This window comes from Crocodylus siamensis, chromosome 2 (genome assembly GCF_052110815.1).
Source record: "Crocodylus siamensis isolate JL-2025a chromosome 2, ASM5211081v1, whole genome shotgun sequence".
NCBI lineage: Eukaryota > Metazoa > Chordata > Crocodylia > Crocodylidae > Crocodylus > Crocodylus siamensis.
The window spans coordinates 77,919,050-77,944,586 of record NC_143396.1 but is presented as its reverse complement, the minus strand read 5'-3'; positions in this window follow the sequence as shown (position 1 = coordinate 77,944,586).

The window sequence follows — 25,537 nt, the reverse complement described above, 5'->3', positions numbered from 1 at the left end:
TGTTCTATCGCCTGCTTCTGCGAGTATCCTTAAATAAAGCTTTGCAAGAGTGAAAACAACCGTGAGTACGTCCTTTGTTCAAGCGTGGGGAATCTGTTGAACGTGAGAGTTCAGTCTAAGACAGCTTCTATGCTTTGTGTGATACTCAACTACTGTTCTTTACCCAGCTGAGTACATTTACTTGGTGGCTAACCACACCTAAGGCCCTCTCTGCTTATTGAGACCCTGTCTCCCAGCTGCTGTTTTCTTTGTTCTGCCCACCATGGCTATCTCTCCGAAATAGTATCTTATAATTTCTGTTCTGTAAGTCTCATGTGTCATATATTGAATAAGATAACCCTGTTGTATCCCAAGAGCTCTAGAAGAAGTGGACACTTCAGAAATGGGAGAAGAGACTAGAAAAGCTTAGATCTTTCTGACTGTGATTGAAAACACAGATTTTCCAAATAAGCATTATTTTTTTTTGGACAGAACATTCCTAGTGTTTGTTATATATTTATTGTATTTCTGAAATGATAGTTAAAAACCAATGAATCCCAATTTTGACACAGTCAGAAAAGCAGGGAATTGAGTTGATGAAGAATAGACCTTGTTTTATGATAAGAAAATTCATATTAAGAAAATCCTGACACAAAAACTTCATCTTTGCTTTTGTACACACACGGTGCATCTACACATTGCCCTATGGTGACATGGCGATGTGCCACATTGCCATATGGTTCACTACAGTGACATAGTGATCATGCCGATCTACACGTGATTCCCTATGTTGCCCTAGTGGTGAAATAGGGGGGAGATTTAAGCGTGCACCAGCCGTATGGCACAGTATCCGCCCATACTGCGCTGTACTTTAATACTTCCAAAAGGAAATTACTAAAGCATGGCACCTTAGGAATGTCACCATATGGTAATGTGTAGATTCAAAAGAATCCACATTACTTTAACCCTAGGTTATCCGAGCTTTGTTTTGCTGTAATGATGGATAAGGAGGTGATTATTTGTGACAATATGAATTTATTGTGGATTTTTAATATAACAATATAGTCAGAGAAGAAGTGACAAGAAACTTAATAGGCTTTCAGATCACAGAACAAAGCATAATCTATGTTTAAAGCTAGAAGCTAGAGAGTTTAATGCTACAAGAGATTAAAGTATCCAGGTGTTTTTAAGAAAGTTTTTATTACTTTATGCATAGATTGAGATTACGAAAACAGATATGACAAATGCTCCATTTTAATCAGGAGTGAGTTTTGAGTTTTAAGTATCCTTTTCCATGTACTGACATTAGATTTCTAGGTGTCTAACCCTGCACATTGTTGGAAATGAGTCTGAGACAAGGCAGATTGTATATTAAAAGGAAAACAGTAAAAACATCCAATTAAATACTACCGGGAAAAAACCCTCCTTTATCAGTTGAAGAATTTATAATTGTTCTGGGCCTGCCCATGATACGAGTTCTTCATGGGGGAGCTGCCCAGAATTAAGCTTTTTATCAGGAGCTCCTCAGGGATGTTTATTGTATCGTCCCTATAGGGTGGATCAAGCAGTTACAATCAGAAAACCTTGAAACAAATGCAACATAGTGAAAAACGAGGATTTTGCTGGCAGCAAAAAAAATCCCCACAAGGGGAAGCATTTGTAAATAATGAACAGTTGTTCATCATCTCTGAAGTGAATCATGTCCAGCTTTCCTCATCTTGAAGAATGGTGGCCAGATGAAAGGCTTCTAAGTGAGCTGAGAGAAGGCAAGAAAAATGGTGGGATCCTTAGAGCTCTAATAAAGATTTTTTGAGGACAGGATGGATCACTGGAACAGCTTGGTGTTTATATCTGAAATTAAAACCTTAGATTGCACACTGTGAAAGTTTGTGACTGTTGCATACAGTAATACTCATACATTATCAGAATTTTAGGAATCCCTCACAGGCTTTATTTAAAAATTTTTTGGTAAGCCTCGTTTTGCTGTTTGTTATTGTTAGTAATAGTAATATTCTGGTTGGGCCTAAAGGCTCAAATTGCAATACCTATGTTGTGTTTTGCAAACCTCTGTTCCTCTGGGAATTACATTTTAAATAATGTATTAGTATTTGTAATGATTTAACATTGTAACTTTCTTTCTCTGGTATAAAAATAAGTGATCCTAAAATATTAGACTTCAGTAGGTTCTACTGACTGTGGACACCTTTAATAAATATATGACACTCAAAACACTGGAGTGTGGATTTTTATTAATTGTAAAGATGAGAAAATTAATGGTCATATTAACTCCTGTGAGTCACTACAGAATGAATGTCTGTATTAGGAAGTTCCTTCTTTCATACAGGATACCAGAGGCAGTTCCAAATCCTTTACTGCACTTTTTGTAAAAATTTTGTAAATGCCATTGTCCAACATACATCTCTTCTCTCCAAATTTCAACACATCTTCTGAATTAAGTTCCAATGTCTCAACCCAATCTTCAAGCACTGCAGAAGTTTGATTCTGCCTACAGCTTTGTTTTTATTCCTTCTGACAGCCCAGAAGTCACAAATTCCAGCCAATAAGAGAAGCACTCACAACCTGGCCCTATCAGATTCCAACAAAACTGCAAATTCTGCTAAATGCCTTGTCACACAAGGACATGAAAAAGGAAAGGGCTGTACTGGTCCCCAAGTAAAAGCTATATCTTATATCTAAGTTTCCTTGTATCTTCCGTTTAAACCTGGACTTCTTTCCACATGCCAATGTGCTACTTTCTCTTCATTCAGACACCTCCTTAATACTTGATCCTTCTGTGAGATTGACAGACCCTAATCATATGTGTGAAAATGCATTACTAGACCATGATAAAATAAAACAGGTTCTTAAAACTGTTTCCTAACATCCTGTGAGACTTGCAAAGTGTTTGGTTGCTCAGTCTTCCTCACTGGTGATGTGTAGGGGGTGCACTCCATGCAAAAAGCGCTGCCAATGCTGCGGTGGTGCCTGCGGGCTGTTGCCACTCACCACCTCCAGCCCCCTCCCCCCGGGCGCTGACACTGCTGTGGCTGCCTGTGGGAGTTCCCTGCTCGTCACCGCCACACCCCCACCGCCGATACCTGCGGGCAGTTGCCATGCCCCCCAGCCTCTGGGGGTACCTGTCGTTCATGGTCTTCCACTTGTTATATTTAAACTTTTCAGAATTTGGAACTCCTTAGTGCTTTGCACTGTGGCTTAAATGTTTGGTGTTTCATGGATGATAATAACCAGTTGCATTTTGCTTAGCTGAATGCCTCCTGTAGCTCCAATATAAAAAGGTATTCTTTTTCTAACTTGAGCAGTTGACTAAACACTTGATGTGCTTCACCCCATATATAGCCGCATTTTAATGATGGGCAAAATGATTCCTTTGTATTTTCTATAAAGAATATATTTCCATTTGTGAAAATACTTTGCAATGAAAGGATCTATATGATTTCAAGATAAGTATCTAAGGCCAGGTCCTATTCCACCTATTAGTAGTTAAGTGGGATCTGACACTACCCTTTGAAGTACCAGGACGAAAAATATTGTTACAAAGGTGGGTGTATCTCCTCATCCTCAGTGCCTGAACACCAAGGTGACATCTTTTTACAAAAGGAGATGTGTTAGTGAATTTCAGGGTGAAATAGGACTGCACTTAGGCACCTAATAAGTGGAGTAGGTTTTGACCCCTAGTGTTTTAGTGAATATTTAAAAGTAAACTGTAGCTTTATTAAATAACTAAGGTGAGCCCTTCATAATTCAAAGCAATATGTACTCTGTATAATATGGCAGCAAATAACTGGGTACCCAGAGGATACTTAAGTATAGAACTAATTTGGTAAGCTTCCAGCTGGAAATTGGAATAAGTTAACGTAATTTCTCTCAGGAATGATGTGAGTACTAAGTAAGGGAGCTCCTCTTGCTATGCTGCATCAAGCAGGTAAAAATTAGGGGCTCTTGAATTTCTTTCATTGTAGAATGTTCTTTTCTTTTGTTTGCTGCAAAACAAGCTTATAACAGCAGTGAATGTTTCTTTAAAAGAAACATATTTTCACTGCTTGTCAAAATCATTTTACATAATATACATATAAACTTGAATCAAACCTTGATATAATGAAACGTAAAATGGCATGTTCAGATAAGCAAAGAACAAAATCGCACACCCCGATCAGGTCACAGGAAATGTGAAAATAACTAAATAAATAAATAAGCATATTTGTAACTTTTGCCATTAGAATTCATGCCCAAAATAATTACTGCTCAATTACTTTCATTTCATTTTTGACTACAAGAAATTAAATATTACTTAAAACAATATAGCCATGTAGCTATATAAGAGTTCGTGGCTGATTCCAATGTGATGTTATGAGTAATAGGTTTTTGAATGGATTACCAAGGAATGTAGTCATGCTATGCAGGCACTGAGAACCACTGATAATTAGTCCAGAGCTAGGAGATACCAGGATGCATATTCATGAGTTTTAATTAAAAAATGTTAGAATTAGTTCCCAGTCTTTATTCATACTGACTGCTTGTATTTAAAGCTGCTTTGAGAGAAACATAAAACACTATTGTCTGAGTAAGATGATTAAGTAGCTTTTTATGTTTAGAATGTTCATGCATGACTTTCACATCCATATGTATAAGTTTAATACATTTCCTCCTGTCACTTTAATACATTATAGAGCTGAACAAAACTCAATAAAACATGGGCTCCATAGTTCGTTTGTCAGCATCAACTAAGCTTTGCACAGGTGACTTTAGGTATTTTACCTGACTGTGGTCCTTCTTTTATGTTTCCTCAGTCAAGCTACTTCCTATTGTTTTACTTGAGTAGGCCAAAAATTGTTGTGACACCCTCAGTCTGAAACTCATGTATGTCTGAAAATTCAGTAACTGCTATTATTATAGCACCTAATGGTCTAAATCAGTTTCTTCTGAGGCATGCCTGGACAGTCCCATCTGCTCAGGTTTTTTTTTACTGAAGTACCATCCTCCCTCTCTATCTTTCCTATACATGCCAGAAAGCACTGTGTGGATTTAAGGTATAAAGAGAAGTGGAAGAATGAGTGGGTGAGTGTGAGCCAGGCCACATAACAGTGGGGGCAAGTAAACACACATCACTCCCTTAGTGGCCCTGAAGACCTTTGTTGACATCAAACTGACTTACTTTTTTTCAGTATATACTTGGCCCTAGAAATGCTGGAGTTAGCCATATCATTGGACTTCATTGCAGCCAAACATCCAGGGTTCTTAGAATGGAGGGGAACAGCCAGAAACACAAGTTGCTGCTTGCTTCCCGTGTGACTACTGGGTTAAAAGAGGGCCCTGTAAGAATATGCGTTTCTTTAAAACTGCTACATGAATTCAGAGAGAAAGGCAATAGGGAAAGTGGTAGGTAAAAGTTCTGTAATGAAGCAGAGTTGGGGAGAGAGAGAGAGATAGTAGCGTTAGAGAATATAACATATTCTAAAATAATAATGTTATGTGTAAAACCCATTATAACCTACCAGCAATTGTTTTGTTGAATTATATATTAGTTGCTTTCTATTACATGTAGTATGAAAAGGAAAACAGTTATGCTGAAGATTTTGAGCACATAAAACTTACTGGTTGGTTAGCAAGGCTTCTTCCATTCTCCATGCCAAACAGATCCTGTAGCACAAATTGCCTACATATTTTAATGTTTTCAGGTCAGTAAAGGAGAATATTGTGGTGAACCCCATTGCAAGCATTTTAATATCTAGTCAGAACATTTCTTTTGTTCTTCTGTGAAAAGTGGAGTTTTGATTTTTTGCTCAGCAAATAAAAATGACAGATAGATATTTTTCATCTACTGCACTGTATTATGGCATGAACAGCTTTTAAAAGAATGGGTAAAATTCATCTAAGTGTCTTTTCCATGCAGAGCTGGAGAAGGACACATATCTTATGTGACAGACGGATGGTGGAGTGATATATTCTCCATGGGATGGTTGTAATTTCACCACTAGTATTAAGTCCCCACTTCACTGAAATAAAAGGGATTTTTGCTCTTATTTTGGTAGTCCAAAACTGTGGTGAATAGCATTTACCATGGATGCCCTTACCATGGATTTTAAGCAATTCTATATCGATAAAAGCTTTAGTCTGTCTGTCTGTTCATAACACTTTATTCGCACTCTGATTGGTTGTCTTGGCAGCCAATCAGAGTGCTCCACAAGCATTCAAACAGGAGGCAGCAGCAGTGCAGTGGAACACCACCATGACAGCAGGGACAGAGGGGATTGACACAGCGATGGTGGCAGTGTGGGATGCTGGTGGTGCAATGCTGGTCTTGACCTCCCACCCCGCTCTGGTGCATGGGGCTGGATGCAGGGGATCGAGGAGGGAGGGGTGCACAGGGCCGGAGGCAGAGAGGCGGCACCACAGGGTGCTGGATGGCGGTGCTTCATCCCTGCCTGCCCTCTCCATCAGTCATGATGGGGGATGGCTTGGGGTGGTGGAGTGCTGCCATGACAGCAGGGACAGAGGGGATGGAACGGATTCACCCCCCACCCTGGACCTGTTCCTTGGACGCGGCAGCGTGGGGTGCTGGTGGTGCAGCACTGGCCTCACTGCTACTGGGCCTCAACAAAAGTGAGCGGAGGGGAGGGAAGGAAGTGGGAAGGGGAGTGGAGGGCACAGTAGCAGCGCCCTGAGTACAGCCAGGAGGAAGAGAGGGACGTGGGGAGGAGGGGGTTGCATGCAGCTGGACACTCAGAGGCAGCTGAGCAGGGTGTGGGTGGCAACTGTGGCCACTGCGTGCAAGCTTCCCCTGCTTCCCTGTGCCTGGGAGGTGGCACCACGGGTTGGGGTGGCGGTGGTGGTGGGGCAGATGGAACTGAACAGGGGGGCGCACGGGACCAGAGGAACAGCAGCAGCAGCGAGGGCCGGTGGGTGGTGGTGCTCCATCCCTGCCTGCCCCCCCACCCCAAGTCATTCTTGACAGTTGATTACCTAGTGTATAGATAAAGGTTATACAAGTCATCTGCACTGGAACAAATTTTACACAATAAAGAGTACTTATTATGAGGGTTATAATTCTTTGGGGGAACTGTTGTCTGTGTTTATATTTAAAATACCTGCAACCACATGCACTAGTGGCCTCTAAACATGGTCTTGACCCCTGTCTGTTTCAGTCTGGTGTCAAGACTGGCCTATTTAGCCTTTTCCTCTGCTCCTAGAACCCTACTCTGAAGATTTTTCTCACCACAAAGGCCTGCTAACTTGTTTTTCTTTATCCAAGCTCTACTGTAATGTGGATACTTCAACCACAATTTATTGTAGGAACTGGAAAAATATAACAACAAAAACATATGGTCAATGACCCAAAATGTTTACAGACTCTTTTCTTTCCCTTGCTGCATTTCCTGGATCATTTTACCATCCCTAGAAATTCCTATAGTTTTCTGTACTCCCATCATGTCTCTCCCTGACCCTAGAACTACTCTTTGCTACTGTCAGCCTACTTCTTGCCACTCATATACAAAACATGACTGAGTAAAATGCAGGTAACTTGAAAATATTTCATTACGTACACTTATTTCAACTTCATGTATATCCTTCTCAGATGGATTTTAAAAACAAACCCTTATCAAATCAAAAGGATTTTTATATGCATATACATGGAATAATAAATGAGCATTCTCAATGTCCTCCAGGTTGCTACTGACTTAGCTGACAGTCTCCTCCATAGCTCTTACCTAAAGACACTCCCAGATAGGGTCAGCGTGAGCCTCTTACTCTCACTGAATAATTCATTACTGCATTTTCAATGTAAACCAGAATTTTGTATTATTGGCCACAAACAGGACCTCATCTATCTTCCTTTGACTACAGTGGGAGATGGATATGGTTGTTAATGCATGTAAACTTTATGTTTAGCCTCTGTATTGTGTCTAAACAAATAGGCCAATAAAAATAACAATTTGGTACACACTGGTTAACAGCAACCCAGTAGCTCTTGTCTGTATCCTTAAGGAGTATATTCTGTTTGGCTGCCAAGCTAATCTCATATACTACTGGGAACTCAGGTAAATTTAAAATTCTGCCAACCAATTAGAGGAAAGGTTACGGTGATTTTCCTTCTTTCCCACTTCTCTGGGCAGTGTTAAATTATCTTTACTAGAGAGAGTATATCCATTTGACTATGAGCTATTTTTTTCTCCTTTGGAATGAAAATAATTGTACAAACTTAAAGAAGGTATTCTAAAAAATGTTGGAAGAACTCAGAAAAGTCTTCTCTCCACTCACATTTCAAATCACAGGCCACATCTCCATGAGCAGGTATGTGTACTTGCCAGTGCCTAAAAGGCTTTTGAGATACCATAAAACACACATGGCACATGTGAGAAGATTCTCCTCACTCCATATTTGCAGCACAGGCTCAAAATTAGATACCAGGAAATCCCTGTATCTAAAAAAAACAAAAAACCCAAATGCTGGCAGCATGCACCACCCAAAGCTGGAGCCTAGCTGCCAGTCAGGCTCTGTACACCTCAAGCACTGCCACTTCAGGCCCAACAGGCCCCCCAGGACTTCAGGTAGGCTACTGCAGCCAGCACAGTTGCTTATCCCAGCCTCCCCTACCCTACCAGGGTAATTTGCTGTGTGCTACAGTGCACATGCAGGGGCATTCCTTGGCGACAAGTAGCAGTGGGACAACTATGTGCTGCTGTTATTTGTCTCCAGGGAAATGCATGTGTGTACTTGTAGGGAAACACCCACAGGGGCTAAATGGTATGTCACCCTTGCAATATATATTTTATTGCCACTGTGATATAGTAAAGGAATAGTATTTTTGTTCAGGAGTCAGCTTTGTCCTCTAGATGGACTCCTGTCAAAGGTTTCTGTTCTTACACTAAATCATTCACCTGTGGCTCCACATAGTAATTTGTGCCTGGTGATGGCCACACCCTTGGCACTTACATTGCAGACCATGCAGGTAGAGGAAAACTTCTGGATAAGCATCCTTGGTTTATGGTAGGACACACTGATTTTACCCATGGCAGATTCACTGGATATCTAAATTCTCTGGACAGCAGAGCTTGCTGGTTAGATTAAGTGTTTGGTTAGATCCAGTGATGGTTTTGGAGCCAATAGATAATATAGGTCATCCACTGTAAACAATCTCATCTCCAGCTGTCTTGACTGTTTTGCCAGTAGGTCTTGGAGAGGGAGGTTGAGAGTGAAGTTAGCTAGGCTAAATTTTTGTCATTGTAATCAGATACATACATTGATACCTTATGCATAATTTTGAAGTCCTGTGGACGTTGTGAATAATAAAGATGCAGTTGTGGTACAGAGGGCACTGTAGCTGTGAACTTATAGAAAGGCATATCTAGGTATAAAGGTTGGAGCACGTCACTCCACCATAAGATGAAACAGTCATCTTTGTCTAGTTCTGCAATTAGATTAGCACCCATAGGCCCCAGTTATTAGGCCTGTGAGAAGAAGCTAGTATTCACTTTGGAATCAGATTCGACCAATTCGGTGATTTGAATCACTGTCTCAGATTGATTCAGCTGAATCTGATTTGGAGATTTGGATGCATCTCCAAATCAAATAGGCCCTATCCCCTTTCAGTTCTCCTAGCCCTGTCAATGGCTGCCCCTCCCAGGCCCAGCCTCCTGGCTCTTTAAAAAAAAAAGCCTGGCACTCACCAGATGCTGTCAGGTGGGGTCCAAAGCCCACTGCCCCCCACTGCTCCATGCTGCATGGGGGGCTCTGTCATGAGCTCCCATCCCCACCCACTCTCCCAGCCCCAGTGCCCCAGCTCTTTAAAAATAAATAAATAAATAAATAAATAAATAAAGCCCCCACTCACCAGCTGCTGCCAGGTGGGGGGCCATCCCCGCTGCACCCAATACCCTGCACCGTGTGGGGGCTCTGCCACGAGCCCTCAGCCCCCTTCCCCACCTGATGCCTGCCCCACCCAGGCCCTCCACCAAGCTTAGTGCCCAGCGACTTGCTTCCCGGTGGAGGGAGGCAGCTTGCAGCCCCCAGCACTGTGCTCTCCCTGCCTCCACCAGGCTCAGCTCCCAGCATCTCTTAGCCCTGTGGTGGGAGTTGGTGCTCAGTGCCAGCTCTGTCCACCCCCTGCCACCAGGATGGGCTCCATGGGGCTGGTGGAGCTGATCAGAGCACGGCCCAGTGTTGGGAGGCAAGGTAGAGCCTGGGCTACCCTCCCCACCGGGCTGAGCCACATACGCTCCCCACTCCCTCTCACCACCTGACTGCTGCTTCAAAACTTGAAACATTTCAAAACTTTTGAAATGCTTCAACTGGCCTTGTTTTGTTTTGAGGCTGTTTTGAAGCCCTTTGTTTCATTTCGATTTTGCTGTTTTAAGCTTGAAATGAGTCAAAACAGCCTCAAAACGAAACAGCCAGCGAAATTTTGTACAGCCCTACTCTTTACTGAGGCCTACTGACACTGTAGCAGGTTGAAGCCAGGTCGGCAGACTGTAGATTCTATAAGGAACTTATTTGGTGGTAATGTCAACCTCCATTCTGCACTTCAAAGGATCTCTGCCGTGTGGTCCTGGTGTGGCAGTTTGGACCACAGTGGGTGTTGTGATGGTAGATACGCAGCAGGTAGATTTAAGAGATCTTTCTACACTGGCAGGCTCAAGCTGGCATAGATCTTCTCTAGTAGCTTGCTAGTTGCTATCAGTGCTATCAGCATAAAAGAGACAAACCCATATTCTTTAGTCTTTAAGAAGAATCCATTTAGTTATGCCAGTTTGCACAGTAGAGTTAAGAGTATGCTGAGCAATTCCATTATAAAGCAAAGTTTATAACTCTAACATAGCATTTCTCTCAGGGCTAATCAGTACCTGAAAAAGTTTCTTTCAAACATAAAAATAATATATTTGGCCACTATTTATAAATTGTAAAATTGCAAATGAGAGACAAAGGAGGAGTTTTCAGAGATGTATTTTGAAGTTAGGTACTCAGTTCTCATTAAAAATCAGTGTAAGGTATATTCAAATGCCCTTTGTATCTTCAGAAATCTCCTCATTAAAAACAAAACAAGAAAGAAGTAAAAATCTTTTTTCCTAATTCATATTAAAATGCAAATGTCAAAATACAGAATGAAAAAGAAATTGTTCATTTTGGATCATTTTTCTTTGTTCATCTTACTTTTTCCATTTCCACCTTTTAAACTTAAGCTTGGCTTTGGAATATGTAAGTTCTGATGCTTTAAAATTTTAAAAGGACAAGTTATTAACATTTGAAAATTATCTTCTGTAACTTTTCTTCCTAGCATTTTACACATACCCATATTGACATTTTAACAGCTTCCTGCTGTGATAAATTGTAACGACCATCTGCCCAAGATCACTTGTTGGTTGTAAAATACTGTAATATATGTTTTTAAATTGGCCAAAATAATCTTTACATGAGAGATTTGTCCACTGTCTCAGCTCTTATATCCATTTCTTCTAAATTTTGCTTTCTTTTAATTAATATAATTAAGTAAAAAAAATAAGGCAAATGAAACAAAATGTCTCAGTCACCAAAGTGTGAAATATGACTAATATGCAAAATGATAAGGTTTCCATCACATCATCATATTATATTGTATGATACATGTCTCAGGGCACTAAGAGATGCCTGCTCCTTTCAGGGCCAGGAGCAGCCTAGCCAGGGGGCTCTGCAGGCTAGGCAGTGCATCACAGCTGTGGGTTACCTGTGCAACAGGCTAATGATGTAATTGGCCAGCACCTGCAGATGGTCAGCTGACTAGAAGGAGGCAAAGGCCTGAGCACATATAATCCCAGGGCTGGGGCTGGTGGGAGTTAGTTCTCTGGCAAATCAGGGGAAGGAGCTCTTGCAAAGGAAAGCTACTCAGGGATGTTTGGTGGCCCAATCCGCTGCTTGGAAGATAGTAAGGCTCCAGGAGCTCATGAGGGACCCTGGGCTAGGAGGCATGCTATACGAGGGGAGAAATTTGCTTTCTTAAAGGGGCAGAGCACGGCCTCTTTTGGTTATTGTTATGTTATAGCCCAGGGGCTCATGTGTGCATTATTGTTTGTGCCAGAGGTTTGGGATGAGGTTGTAAGGCAGGGGTGGACAAAATGTGGCCCAGGGGCTGGATGCGGCCCACCTATCCAGCCTGTGGGGCCCCTAAAAAAATTTAGAAAATTAATCTATATATGCTTCTGGCTGCCTGTCATGCAGCCCTTGATGGCTTGTCAAAACTCAGTAAGTGGCCCTCCACTTGAAATAATTGCCTGCCCCTGCTGTAAGGGGAGTTTCAGAGCTGTGTAATCAATGGCAAAGCTGAGCCCTAAATGAGACTAGACCCATGAAGAATACTCTAAGCCTTAAGCTTGAAATAAGAATAGTACAGCATGGTAGAATAGTCATCTGTGCCACATGTACACAAAAAAGGAAGGAAAAAGCAGTATTTTCCTGTGTTCTGACGGCACCTGAGTTACACTGTAGTGTGTTGCTTTATCCCTCAGTTGCTGGTTGTAGCTGTTTTGGTCTAAGAACATAGACAGACGAGGTTCTTTGGGTAAATATGATATTTATTAGACCAACTAAATAGTTGGAAAAATTGTTCTTTGCAAACTTTGCATGGTTCTGTTGCAGGGTGTAGTAACTATCCATCACCATTCCTGGATCTTACACCCGAACCTCCAGAAATGTAATATCTCATTCAGTGCATTAAATGCCCTGATGGAAAATATGTAGGAGAAACCAAAAAACAGCTACATACCACAATGAACGCTCACCAAAAAGCTATCAAAGACAAAAATATCCAATAACGTGCACACTTTCCACAAGATAACCACTTTCTCTCTGATCTCTCAGTTCTAAACCTCAAAGGAAATTTACAAAATACCTTTCATAGATCAGTGTACAAACTTTACTTCATAGATCTACTAGATAAAGAAATGGACTAAATGTAGACATTGAATTTATAACTTGCCTGCGATCCTAGAACCCCAGGTAACCTTTCTACAGTTTACTAGCTGTATTCTTTCACCAGGTCAACATTCACCTTCCACTGGCTCCCCTGCCACCCACCCACCTATTGTCTGCCACATATTTGTATTTTCAAAGACCTGCATTTTTGCATACTGGTTTCTGATCTACCTAGGAGAGCACCCAAACCAACAGCAGACTCTCTCCAATGCCTGAAGAAGGGTGTTTGTGCCCAAAAGTTCGTAAAGAACAATTTTTCCAACAATTTAGTTGGTCTAATAAAAGATATCACATTTACCCAAAGAACCTTGTCTTCCTTCATCTTTGGCAACTCTTGGCCTACTACCATGTTTTTAAATCATCTTGACATTTTATCATCTGCATTTTTCGTATAGTTCAGTTTATGCCACTTAGAAAATGGTGTTTCTAAAATTATATCCATTATATCTATATAACTCTTCCCCTGTGTGCAAGTTATGTACCACACACTGTATGTGGTGCTAAGAGATGAATAAACTTTATTAGGGTCAAGGATGATGAGTCACAAGTGGATGGAGTTCTAGTCTGTCTTCTGAGTTGTCTTTTTTACAATGTTTATGTTCTTTAATATAGACTTTTATCAACCTGCTCTTTATAATTGCATGCAAACCAGAGTCCAGGTTAATTCACATTTATGGCTATGATGTATTATTATGTCACCCAAGATATGGGTATTGTCTTATTCAGTAAAATGTATAGGTTGGTTCACTGGGAACGAATACTTCCATTCAGTCAGCCAGAAGAAACAATCTAAGTTCCTCATTTCATAAATCATTCTTATTGTTAAACCAAAGGTTTTGGACTCTTCAATTTCTACTGAGCTGTAAGTATTTCTCTTAAAAGTGCATATAAAGGTTTTCCCTCAGAAGCAAGTGCTTCCTCTTCCATGGAATTTAGACACTTTCATGGAGTATCTCTTGCTTGACAGGGATTTCATACAGGAACTCAAGTCTCTGTGCATGGAAAACAAGCTAAATCTAGAGCAGCCTCTCAGGGAAAAGAACCCTAACAATAACTCTATGCAATAATATCAGCACTTAAAATACAATATAGATTCTGATTGTATGACCCTTCTCTTGCCATGCCTTCGCGTGCTGAAACAGAAGTGTACTCAGTAGAAGATATACTAAGAAGAGTGGAAGATATGCTAGAAACAAGACATAAATGGAGCCATGTTGTTAGGGAGTTGGGTCTGCTACAGAACGTTCCAGGACCACAATTGGAGCACATGCCCTTGCATTGATGGTAGTCTCCATCTGAGAGAGACCACCTGGTTTATAGTCCAGGCCCATTCTTCTTTCATGGGAGAATCAAACATTCCCCCAAAATAACTTGGCAAGGGCTTTTAATTTTCCTGTGAAAGAAAAATGGGCCCGGACTGCAAACTAGGTGGCTTCCATGAGATGAAAGAGACCATCAATGTAAGGGCATGTGCCCTAATTGTAAAAGAACTGCAAAAGAAACCTCATAAATTCTTTCCCAGATGTTGGCCTGATCAGTCAAATTACTATAAATCTCTCTCCACTTCCAAGTTACCTTATTAATTTCATGGTTCACATCAAGCTCTGAATAAACATAGATAGTGCTCCAGAGACAACTGTTATTCCTTCACCCAGTCTAACCCAAACAGACTAAACCAATTTTAAAAAGGGAAAAGGACACAGCACATACACACGGTATGGCAGCAGTTTTAATTGGTTTAGCCATATGTCTTTCTCTCACAGGGCCCACAGAATAATATACTGCTGCCTCCGTTCTTCAGGTAGAAGGGAAATATTAATGTTGGAGTTTGCTACATAAATGAGTCATCACTATGTATGTAAAACCTTTTTTGCATAGCATGAGAAGCTAGATTTTTTCCCCTCTATATATGAAATACGAGGTATAAGTTTTTTGCCGGAGAATAACAATTTTAACTATATTACATGTTTAAAATCCCAACTGAATATAATATAACTTTACTAGCTCATTTCTCCTGAGGCATCAACACCATATATCACTACTAGTGCCATATGGCATGTCTGAACTATCATGATCAGCACTTTATGTGAAAATGAAAGCATTCAATATGGTCTCTCTTCTCTAATGCTCTGAGGTCAGATACAATATTGCTGGAGGCAGTGAAGATGCATTTTTATCACACACTTGAGAGACATCCATTTGACATATTTTATAGTTTTCCAGGTTAAGACCAGCCAAGCTTTTCCTTTTTTGCACTGACCCGACATGGGGTCATTCTCTATAATAACTATCTAAAATTCATTTAGATAAGTTTCCACATGCTGTAATGCTCAAAAAGCCACACATAACCAAATGTTTTTGGGCTGAAATCAGTGTCTCGTGTGTTCTTGCTACATAGCACTGTAAAGCCTAGAATGTACATATCTGGAACCAGTTAGGGTACTGACTTTACCTAAGGGAGAATTACCACCTCCTTTGCATATCCTAGGTTTTTTGTGAAAAGATGACTTTTTTCCCCATTTCCTCACTTAGAAGACTCTTGAAAGGTTTAGTGACCTAGCTAAGAACATCTTGTAGCTTGGTTTTAAAACTCAAATTCCAGCATATGACAATATATGGCAGTGCCTCTTTTCCACTGTAAGTTCATGACTCATTGTCCATTTTCAAACTTCCATAATCAGTCATCAGAAATATAGTGGTAGTGCAGTACCTTTTATCTGCAGTTCCTGTTATACCTTTTTTTCCCAATTGCTCTAAAGCCGAGGAAGAATACTGAAATAAAATATAGTCTGTAACTCCACTGAGATCACAGCTACTCGCTTTAATTGCTTTAGGATTTATCATAATATATATTATTTCCACCCTCATTTTTCAGTGTGATAGTAAAATAAACCAAATGGGAGTTTTTAGCACTGTATGAGGTAAAACTATAGTAGCTAGGACTATGTGGATGTATAGAGGCTTGTGGATGTGGCAAAGTGTTTCATGTTTATTAACTGATTAAGCTTCATAATACCTCTGAGGTAAGAAGTGCTATTTGTATTTTAAAGACTGGGGAAAATGAGAGAGAGAAGTTAAGTGTCTTGCTCTGAGTCTCATATAGCAAACATATTGTCGTAAGAAAGGCTCGCAAACCCCCATCTTCTGAATTGTTTTAACCAGAAGACCTTAGGTTCCCTCTCTAGATAAGTACTTTTCTTTGGCCATGAAAGCTGTTTCGAAAGGTGGTCCTGAACAGAAAAATTAGCATGATTCTTTATGTCTATTGACTTTCAGTAATCTCTTATGAAGCCTGCTGCATTACAAGTAGAGGATTAGATTCTGGGACATTAATTACAACTTTATTTTGCCACTGATTCCATTAACTTCTGGACCACTGGTAGAGTAATACTCCATTCACTGTAAGTAACAGTATTAAAATCTGGCTCCACAGAAAATGCCTTCTAACTGAAGACTCACATATCTAGTCTGCAGATGTAACTGAAAACCAAGGCTACCTTACAGTATTGCATGATACAAGAGAAAAAAAAAAAAATCAGTCAATATTGTTCATTTTTAAATTACCTAGTTTTGACCATATTCCTATGCCTAACTTCTTACGCATGTTTTAATGAGTAATGACCTTGAGCATCTATACATGTGAAGGGACTCTGCTCTCATGCATGCTAATTAGTATGCACTGGAGCAGACTCAATTAATCGAATCTACTGACAGTCTGCTGGAGCGTGCTAATTAGCACACTCCAGCAGCCTCTGCATCACATGTGTTCAGCTTCCCCATGTTTCAAAATGGCAGCGAGGGCACTTTAACTAAAGTTTGTCAAACAAGCTTTAGTTAAAGCACCCCTGCCACCATTTTGAAGTGCAGGATGCTGAATACATGTGACATTGTGGGTGCTTTAATTAGAGTGCCTCTCAAAGTCACTCTAATTAAAGAACCCTCCACCCCATAGCACATGTATAGATGCTGCTTATTTCCCTGGAAAAAAAAAGACTGGTCAGGTGCTTAACTAAACAAGTAATAGTAGTCCTATGTAACTTATGCTCCATCCAGTGAATCTTTAAAGATAATATAAGTAAAATTCAAATATAAAGTTAAAATTAACAAATTTAAATTTCTATTTCAATTTAACATATTTTAAATTAAATGCTAAACTGCTTTTTCATATTCTACTGTGATAAAGATGCTAAATTCACTAAAATAATTATTTAGTTGATCTAATAAAAGCTATCACATTTACCCAAAGAACCTTATCTGAAATTATTACACATTAAAAAAAAATATTTCCCAATTCTAAAATCAAGCTGTGTTATAATTTGTTTTGTTTTGTTCCATGCTGTTTTGTTTTTTTCACTTCCTATGAAGGATAAATCCTCCAGCAGCTCAACTTTACCAATAACATAAGTTTTTTAACTGGACTTCAACTAAACTTTAAATGGACTAAGAGATATACAATCAGAATCATAGAAAGATAGGGCTGGAAGGGACCTCAAGAGGTCACTTATTCTAACTCTGCTGAAGGCAGTGCTCATCACTTTTTCTAAACCCTTCCAGGCAAATCTCTCAGAAAAGAATACCATTGACATTCAGGATATAGACCATGTTTCCCTGGCTGCCGTATCAGGTGAAATGGGACTTTTTAGTTTCACCTGGGGGAAAAAAGGGATCCAAAAGTTATTGAAATAATATTTGTTTGTAGGACTTGGATTTAGGCTTAAATCTGTTTATAAATTTATTTACTTGACTAGTGTCAGTAGGATTTTAAATAGGGTTTAAGGTAATGAGGTACAGTGTGTTGATCTAATGTCACATGGTGTCATATATACCTCAGTCTTGAGATATTTTGGGTCATACTTTTCTAATCAATTTAAGTAATATCTCTAGCATGCAGCAAATGTAAAATTAGTATAGAATTTAAATTTACTTCAAAGGAGCAACTGATGTGAATAAATTTATGCTGAAGAGTTTGCAGAATTGGTGATGTAAATTGTAAATTTCTCTAGAAAAAGACCATGTCTTTTATATACCTATAGAACATCTTCCACATTTTGGCTATACCAGAAGTAAAATTAATCCTTTCAAAATAAATGTCAATATAACAATACCAAGGAGACTTAATGCTGCCATTTTTACAGTCACATTTCAGACCTGAAATGTAGAACATAGCAGATATTCCAGCAGGTTTTGTATTATGAGATGGGCTAACATGAATAAAAACCATGTACAATTCCTCCAAAATCTCCATACATTCAAAATAAATCATAATTTTGAAGTATTTCTAGGGGGCAAAGTTGTGGGGGAAGATACTGAGAGCTGAAGTTTTCCTCTTACAAGGTAACAGTTAGGTAAATGGAGGTTAAAAATATGTGAACCAGTTTAAACCATTAAGAGCTATTAACAAAAATAGTTTCTCAGTCTTGAGGCATATAGATTCGGTATTTTCTTGTGGTGATTTACTTAGTTGGGTATTTTCTTTAGCTTGCATCAGATAGTAGTGTACACCAGTAACAATAACATGATTCTCATCATTATTACTTCTTTCTCAGCTTTCTGTAGTAATACCATACTCAAGTCCAGTAAACACAAATCATTTCTCTCTCTTCCCCTGTGTTTCATCCCTTCTATTTTTGAAAGTTGGGTTGGGGGTGGAAATTGAGAAGGAATTCACCAGGTATGTATTTTGTCTTTGAACAGTCACTGATTGTTATTCTTATGGGCTACAGAGCCCATCTGGAGCAGAGCAAGAGCGGCTCTGGAGTACCCCTACCCCCAGGCCAGCTAGACACAGTGAAGGTGGCAGGGGAGGGAGGAAAAGAAGAGGGGAAGTTCCATAAAAAAGTGTCCTCAGCTGCTTCTCCCACAGCATGGCTGTCAGATACAGGGGTGTCTGTGCCACAGCATCCCCTCCCACCTCCAGATCTGTCCCTGCCTACATACACACGTATGCTTACAGTGGGTGGGATTTTCCACGGCATTAGTCTAACTGTACTCCTATTTAAGTCACTGGTAAAATTAATGGACTAGAGTTAGGCCCAAATTGAATGTTTTTGAAAATCTGCCTGTGTGTTTTCTCCAGTCACCCTAACAGAGGTATAGGCTACTGAAGACAAAAGAAGAGATTACTAGAATTCAAGTTGTAAAAGCATTTATATCATAATCTCTGTGTAAGTTTTTGAAACGTTAACTTTTAGGCTCAGGCTTCAGGCTTTGTTTGGCAATATCTGCATTTTATTTGAAATGTTTTTACAAAATGTATTCATTGTTTATTTTAAGGAGACTGAAAACCCTGTCATTTTTCAGGGGTTCAGGGAATAATTTGGAAACAGCTCAATATTTTAAATTGACATATACCATGAACATAAGACCTGGACTGTAAATGAAACATCTCATTGTGTAATGCAAGGACAGCAACCTATGGTCCACAGGCTGGATCTAGCCTATGAAGAGACTAAATCTTGTCTGTGGTGGTACATGGCAGGACATGGAGATGGGGCATCATCTCCACCCTACACCATGCCTTCTTCTGCTGATGCTGCAGATCTCATCTGAAGCTCCTTGGCCCTCTGTGTTTTGTCACATCCCCTACTGCAGCTTCCACTTACCCTCACCTCTGAATTTGCTGCTCCCTGTCAGTATTGGCCATGGAGATCAGCAGCCTGTGACCAAGGAGCCAGCAAACAGGGACTGCCAACAGGGGAGCAGTTTGCAGGAAGTTGCTGGAGGCAAGAGGAGGGAAGACAGAGGAGAGAAGCCAGGCCAGGCACTAGATCCTGCCCAGGAAAGGTAAGTGATCCAGTTGCCTGTACCTTTGGTTTAGCTGAATGTTTGTTGGGTTGGTGGGTGTGTGCTCTGAGAAGCCGGGAGTGAGTGTTGATTGCTGTGGGATTGCTGTCTGGGCCTGAGTTAGTATGCTTAGGAGTCTAGTCAGTAATGCACTGCAGGATAAGAGTATTAGCAAGATGTGACTCCAGGAAGGGGGGTCATCCCTAAGGAAGCAATCTTTTGGGCACAGAGGCAGACTATCCCAGTATGTGGGAAAAGGGGGAAAGGAGCCAAAAAACTTCCTTGGCTAAACAGGGAAATCCAGGAGTGTTTTTTGCCTCAGTGTTCCTGAACAGGAGTCAAGATAAGTCTCCTAATGGGTTCTTAGATGAGCATCAGAAGGACACCAGCTCACCCACGTCGACACTGACTTGGTGCAGAGTCACTTGGATGGACTGGATGTGTTCAAGTCAGCTGGCCTGGATGAGCTGCATGCAAGAGTACTGTAGGAATTGGCTGGTGTCATAGCAGAACCACTGGCACAGCTGTTTGAGTACTCATGGTACTTTGATTAGGTCGCAGAGGACTGGAAAAGGGCCAACGTGGTCCCTATTTTCAAGAAGGGGAGGAACAAGGATCTGAGTTATTATAGGCCTCACCAGATGAGTCAGTCTCACCTCCATCCTTGGAAAGGTCTTTGAAAAGATTATGAAGGATCATATTTGTGGGAGTCCAGCAGGAAAAATAATGCAGCAGGGAAATAATCATGGATTTGTAGCAGGTAGATCATGCCTGACCAATCTGGTTTCATTATATAACAGGGTCACAAAATGCTTAGATGCAGGAATAGAGGTGGATGTCATTTTCTTGGACTTTAGCAAGGCCTTCAATGTGATATCTCATCCCATTCTCGTAAATAAATTAAGAGGCTGTGACAGATGTTTACACAGTCTGGTGGGTGGTAAATTTGTTGGAGCCGCAGCCAGATAGTGGTAGTAGATGGGTTGGTATTGACCTGGAAGAAGGTGGGTAGTGGGGTCCCACAGGGTTTGGTCCTTGGACCTGTACTCTTCAGTATCTTCATCAGACTTGGATGCAGGTGTGAAGTGTACTCTGTCCAAGTTTGTGGATGATACTAAATTGTGGGGTGCAGTACACATTCCAGAGGATAAGAAACGATTGCAGGCAGTCCTGGATAGGTTAGAAAAGTGGGCAGTACACAACAGGATGCAATACAACACAATAGGATGTAGTACAACACTAGGATCGAGCACACCTAGGGAACAAAAATATCCAGCACACATACTGACTGGGAAGTGACCCTATCAGCAACACAGAAGCAGAAAGGGATCTCAGAGTCATAGTGGACTCCAAGATGAACATGAGTCATCAGTGTGATGAAATCATCAGCAAAGCTAACTGAACTTTATCATGCATCAGCAGATGCATGACATAGATCCAAGGAGGTGATACTTCCCCTCTATGCAACTTGGTCAGACCGCAGTTAGAGTAGTGTGTCCAGTTTTGGGCAACATACTTCAAGAAGGATGTTGATAGACTTGAAAGGGTTCAGAGGAGGGCCACTCATGTGGTTAAGGGCTTACAGGATAAGCCCTATGAGGAGAGACTGAGGGACCTGGACCTCTTTAGCCTCTGCAAGAGAAGGCTGAGAGGTGATCTTGTGGCTGTCTACAAATTCACCACGGGGTGCAGCAAGGGATCGGATCTGCTGTTCACCAGGGCACCTCTTGGGGTAACAATGATCAATGGCCACAAACTGACAGAGAGCAGATTTAAGCTAGATAGCAGGAAAAACTTCTTCATGTTCTGCTCCAGTTGCTGCTCCTGCTGCACCATCTGGGGACGGAGCCCACAGCTGGGGGGCAGGATGCAGGTCAGAGCGAGCTGGGCTGTAGGTGGGAGGGGCCCAGACCCAGGCCCCCAGTAAATTTTCATCTATCACTGGTTGGGGCAACTATCACAGTCTTCCGCTTGCAGGGGTGAAAAAAGGCTATTACCAGCAGCTGCACACATTCCCAATTGCGAAGCAACAGCAACCCGAAGTTGCCACTTCTACTTTGTCCCAGATCTGTCTACACTTCTGAGTCCTAAACCCTCCTTAGTTGCCACTCAAGTTCCCTTTTCCTGCCTGAGCTGCTGCTCTGCTTTCTGCTACCAGGATTATGCTCCCTGCCTAGTGTGCTGCTCCAATTTCTGCTTCTTTCCCTGTGCCCCTGCCTGATTTGCTGCTTTGCTTTCTGTTTCCTGCCCCATCTGACACTGTACTGTCTGCCCCCTCCCTCCCTGATCTGCTACATGCCGCACACTTATGATGCTCAGACCATTTGGGGCACCTGTGCCACAGGTTGGCCACCTCTGGCAGTTTTAAGTATGGCAGAATTGGTGCTCTGCTGTTACAAGGATGTAACTACCTTAAGATGTCTGCAATTCAAATCATCAAAAAGGACCCTCGGTTGTTTTTCTCACTCCTAAATGTTTTCAAATATAGCTCAATGTTTCAAACACAAATGTCATCTAAACTAGAGATACCCGTCAGTCTTGTTTCAAGGAAACTATAGCCATTAGGGGTGTGTGAAATGAGTCATATTCGATTCAGATTTGGCCAGAATTGGGGACAGTGATTCAAGTCACTGATTCAGATCACTGTCCCCAATTTGATTCCGCCGAATCCAAATCTGAAGATTCGATGCTGATTCAGAGAATCAGCAATTTGGCCATATACACAGCTTTAAATGTTTTTTCTACATACCTTGAGGTATCAGGCACAGCTCATGAATGCTGCAATGCTGGAAAGGATGAAGCGTCCCACAAGAGCATGGGGGGGAGGGGGGAGGCCTGTGTGCTCGGCGTTGAACCCAGAAGTGGACCAGAAGTAAGATCAGCCATGGGGGGGGCCCACAGCTGCCCCTCCCTGCATCTATTAAAAAGAGAAGGAGAATGAAACTCCTAACAAATTCTAATGTCCATCATTATCCTAACTTACAATATAGTGAATCCAGGAGGCACCAGTCACCAAGCAGGGAGACCCCCCCAGTGTGCTTTCCCAGAGACCTGGAAGTGGACTGGAAGTGCTTCTGGTCCACTTCTGGGTCTGCCACCAAGTGTACTGGGGAGCCCCCACACTCCTGTGGGATGCTCCATCCACCCCAGCATCTCAGCATTCATGAGCCACCTGGTACTTTAAGGTATGTAGAAAACACATTTAAAGCTGTGTCTGTATAAAGCTGTGATGTCCTTTGGAATACTTGTACACAGCAGTAGGAATGCACAGTGTAAAGCATTCATCCTTCTTTGACTTAATTTGAATTGGGTCCAATATCATTAGAAAAATAATGTTTACTGGCAGCTGCAGCTGCTTCTAGGGCTCTGACATGGTCGTGCCCCATGCCTTGCCCTGTACCTGGCAATCATGGCCTGCTGCATCATGCACACCTGGCCTGGACAAGCCTCCAGTTTCATCCGTCTGCACTGAGCTGCCTCCCCCCTCACCCCGCCCCAGTGCTCACCCTCCAGGCATCAAGGGGCACCTGTTTGGCAGGGGCCCCTGGGAGCAGCCACAGATGGGCCACTGGCAAGACTAATTTGTGGCATGCCTGCCAAAAAGTTTGGCCACCTCTGTTTTAGAGGATGACAGTAAGCACTATAAAGTCTTCATATCATTTTACGTTACTTAAAAATTTCCCTGCATCTATTAAAAAGAGAAGGAGAATGAAACTCCTAACAAATTCTAATGTCCATCATTATCCTAACTTACAATATAGTGAATTACAGGCTCTTATATTTTTTTAAGGTTCTATTTCAGGATTCTAATAACTTGGATACATTATGTCTACTACCTTCCTTGAGAGTTCCATATTTTTAGACTGATATTGATTCAGTTCAGACCTCTTGGTTCCATTGATTAAAAGCTGGAAGACATACACAGATTGCAGACCTTATAGAAGTAGGAGCTTTTAGGATAATCAGCAGTAGCAGGAGAATAAAGCAAACTGAATTTACCAGAGGTGTGTGGCACAGGTTAGTGCGGGGTCCTGTGTCGGGGCTCTGGTTCCAGCATGAACCTGCAGGTGGGGGCATCCACAGCTCCTGCCCCTGGCCTAGGGGGCAGCATGTCTACATCTGAATCGATTTGGAGGGTTCTGATTTGATTTGAAGAGATTAAAAGGTCATCTGATTCAATTTGGATTTGGAGATTTGGCCACCGAATCTAGCTGAATCTCCACCGAATTGAATCAGTGAGCGAATCATCACACAGCTCTAATAGCCATTTCCCTTCCCCTGTAAGAAAATACATGACAGCATACTTAGCCAATAAGAGCCAAAGTTAAAAGCTCTCAAAAGAAACTTCATGATTAGCTGAGCAGAATGATCCTTAGAGAAAAATGAGAGGTGGGAAAAGTATTTTTAGGAAAAGTATTAGTCCTATTGTACAAGTCACTGATAAGATCCCATCTAAACTCCTGCATACCATTCTAGTCATCTGTCTTCAAAAATGATTAATTTAAACTAGAACAGGTGCAGAAAAGGGCTACAAGAATAATTAAGGAAACGAAGAACCGATTTTAGGAGATTAAAAAAGCTTGTCTTGTTTAGCTTAATAAAACAAGATCGACAGAAGATATGGTTACTTTTTATAAGTTCAGGTGTTAATAGCAGGAAAGAGGAAAGCTTTTAAGTTAAAGTGCAATACCAGTACAAAAATCAAATGGGTACAAACGGGACATGATCCAATTTAAACTGAAAATAAGATGATTTCTAACCTCTGGAAGAGTTAAGTTTTTAAATGGTCTTCTGCACAAAGCAGTGGAAGTAAGCAAACTGAATTTCTTTAACATGGGGCTTGATAAGTTTACAGAAGGGAAGGAATGATATTATAAAGTGTTTGTGGAGTAATAATCAGAGCATGCAATTTGTGTTTGTGTTATCTTTTGACAGGGTTGAAAGAAACTTGAATTTTATGTAGACAAGCTGAATATGTAGGAAGTATCTGGTTATTCTGTGTTCAAGGTTTCTTTCTGTCTCAAGCTGGGGCCAGAAAGAAATCTATCTCCCCTCTTGGGACTGCATGCTACTAGTGGTCTTTAAGGGTGTAAAAAATAAATATATATTTCCTTCTCTTTTGTTCATCATATACAATGGTCACAAGTGAAGGCATTTAGGGAGAGAACATCATTTAAATAAAAAAAGCAGAAATGTAAAGTATTTTAATTTGATCTGAATGTACATATAGATTCTGGACAATCATGGCCTAGCCACTATTTTGAAAGTTTACTACCCCCTGAAAAAGTTAAATACTTTAACTGTGTAAACAACCTATATGCTAAGATATATCCCAATTAGTCTGACTCAAAGCATATGGGAATCACAGAAAAACTTCTGTCAGCTTCAGTGTGCTTTGATTACAAGTTACAAAAAACATTCATAAAGATCAGAGCTCCTTACAGATATTCATTCATATAGGAAAATGCCCCCAAATGCTGGAAGTCACTGTTTACTATGAATTCTTATCCAGCTTTGACAGTAGTGTTAATGAAAGCAAGCTTGCAGCCTGTTTGACTATAGCCATTGTTATGAATCTTTCAAGTCAGTCACACTTAAGATTTGTTAACTTCAGTTAAGAAACCCAGACTCTTCTTATAAGATTAATTTTAAATAACCAGTGTCTCAAAAGGTAAATATAGTCACGGAACACATCTGTCAAGAAGTCATTCAACATGCTGTGCAAAGAGAATATATTATTTAAATGTTCACAAATTATTGCAAACCCAGAAGAATTAATTTACTTTAATTTTGATAGTTAGTAGATGTCTACATA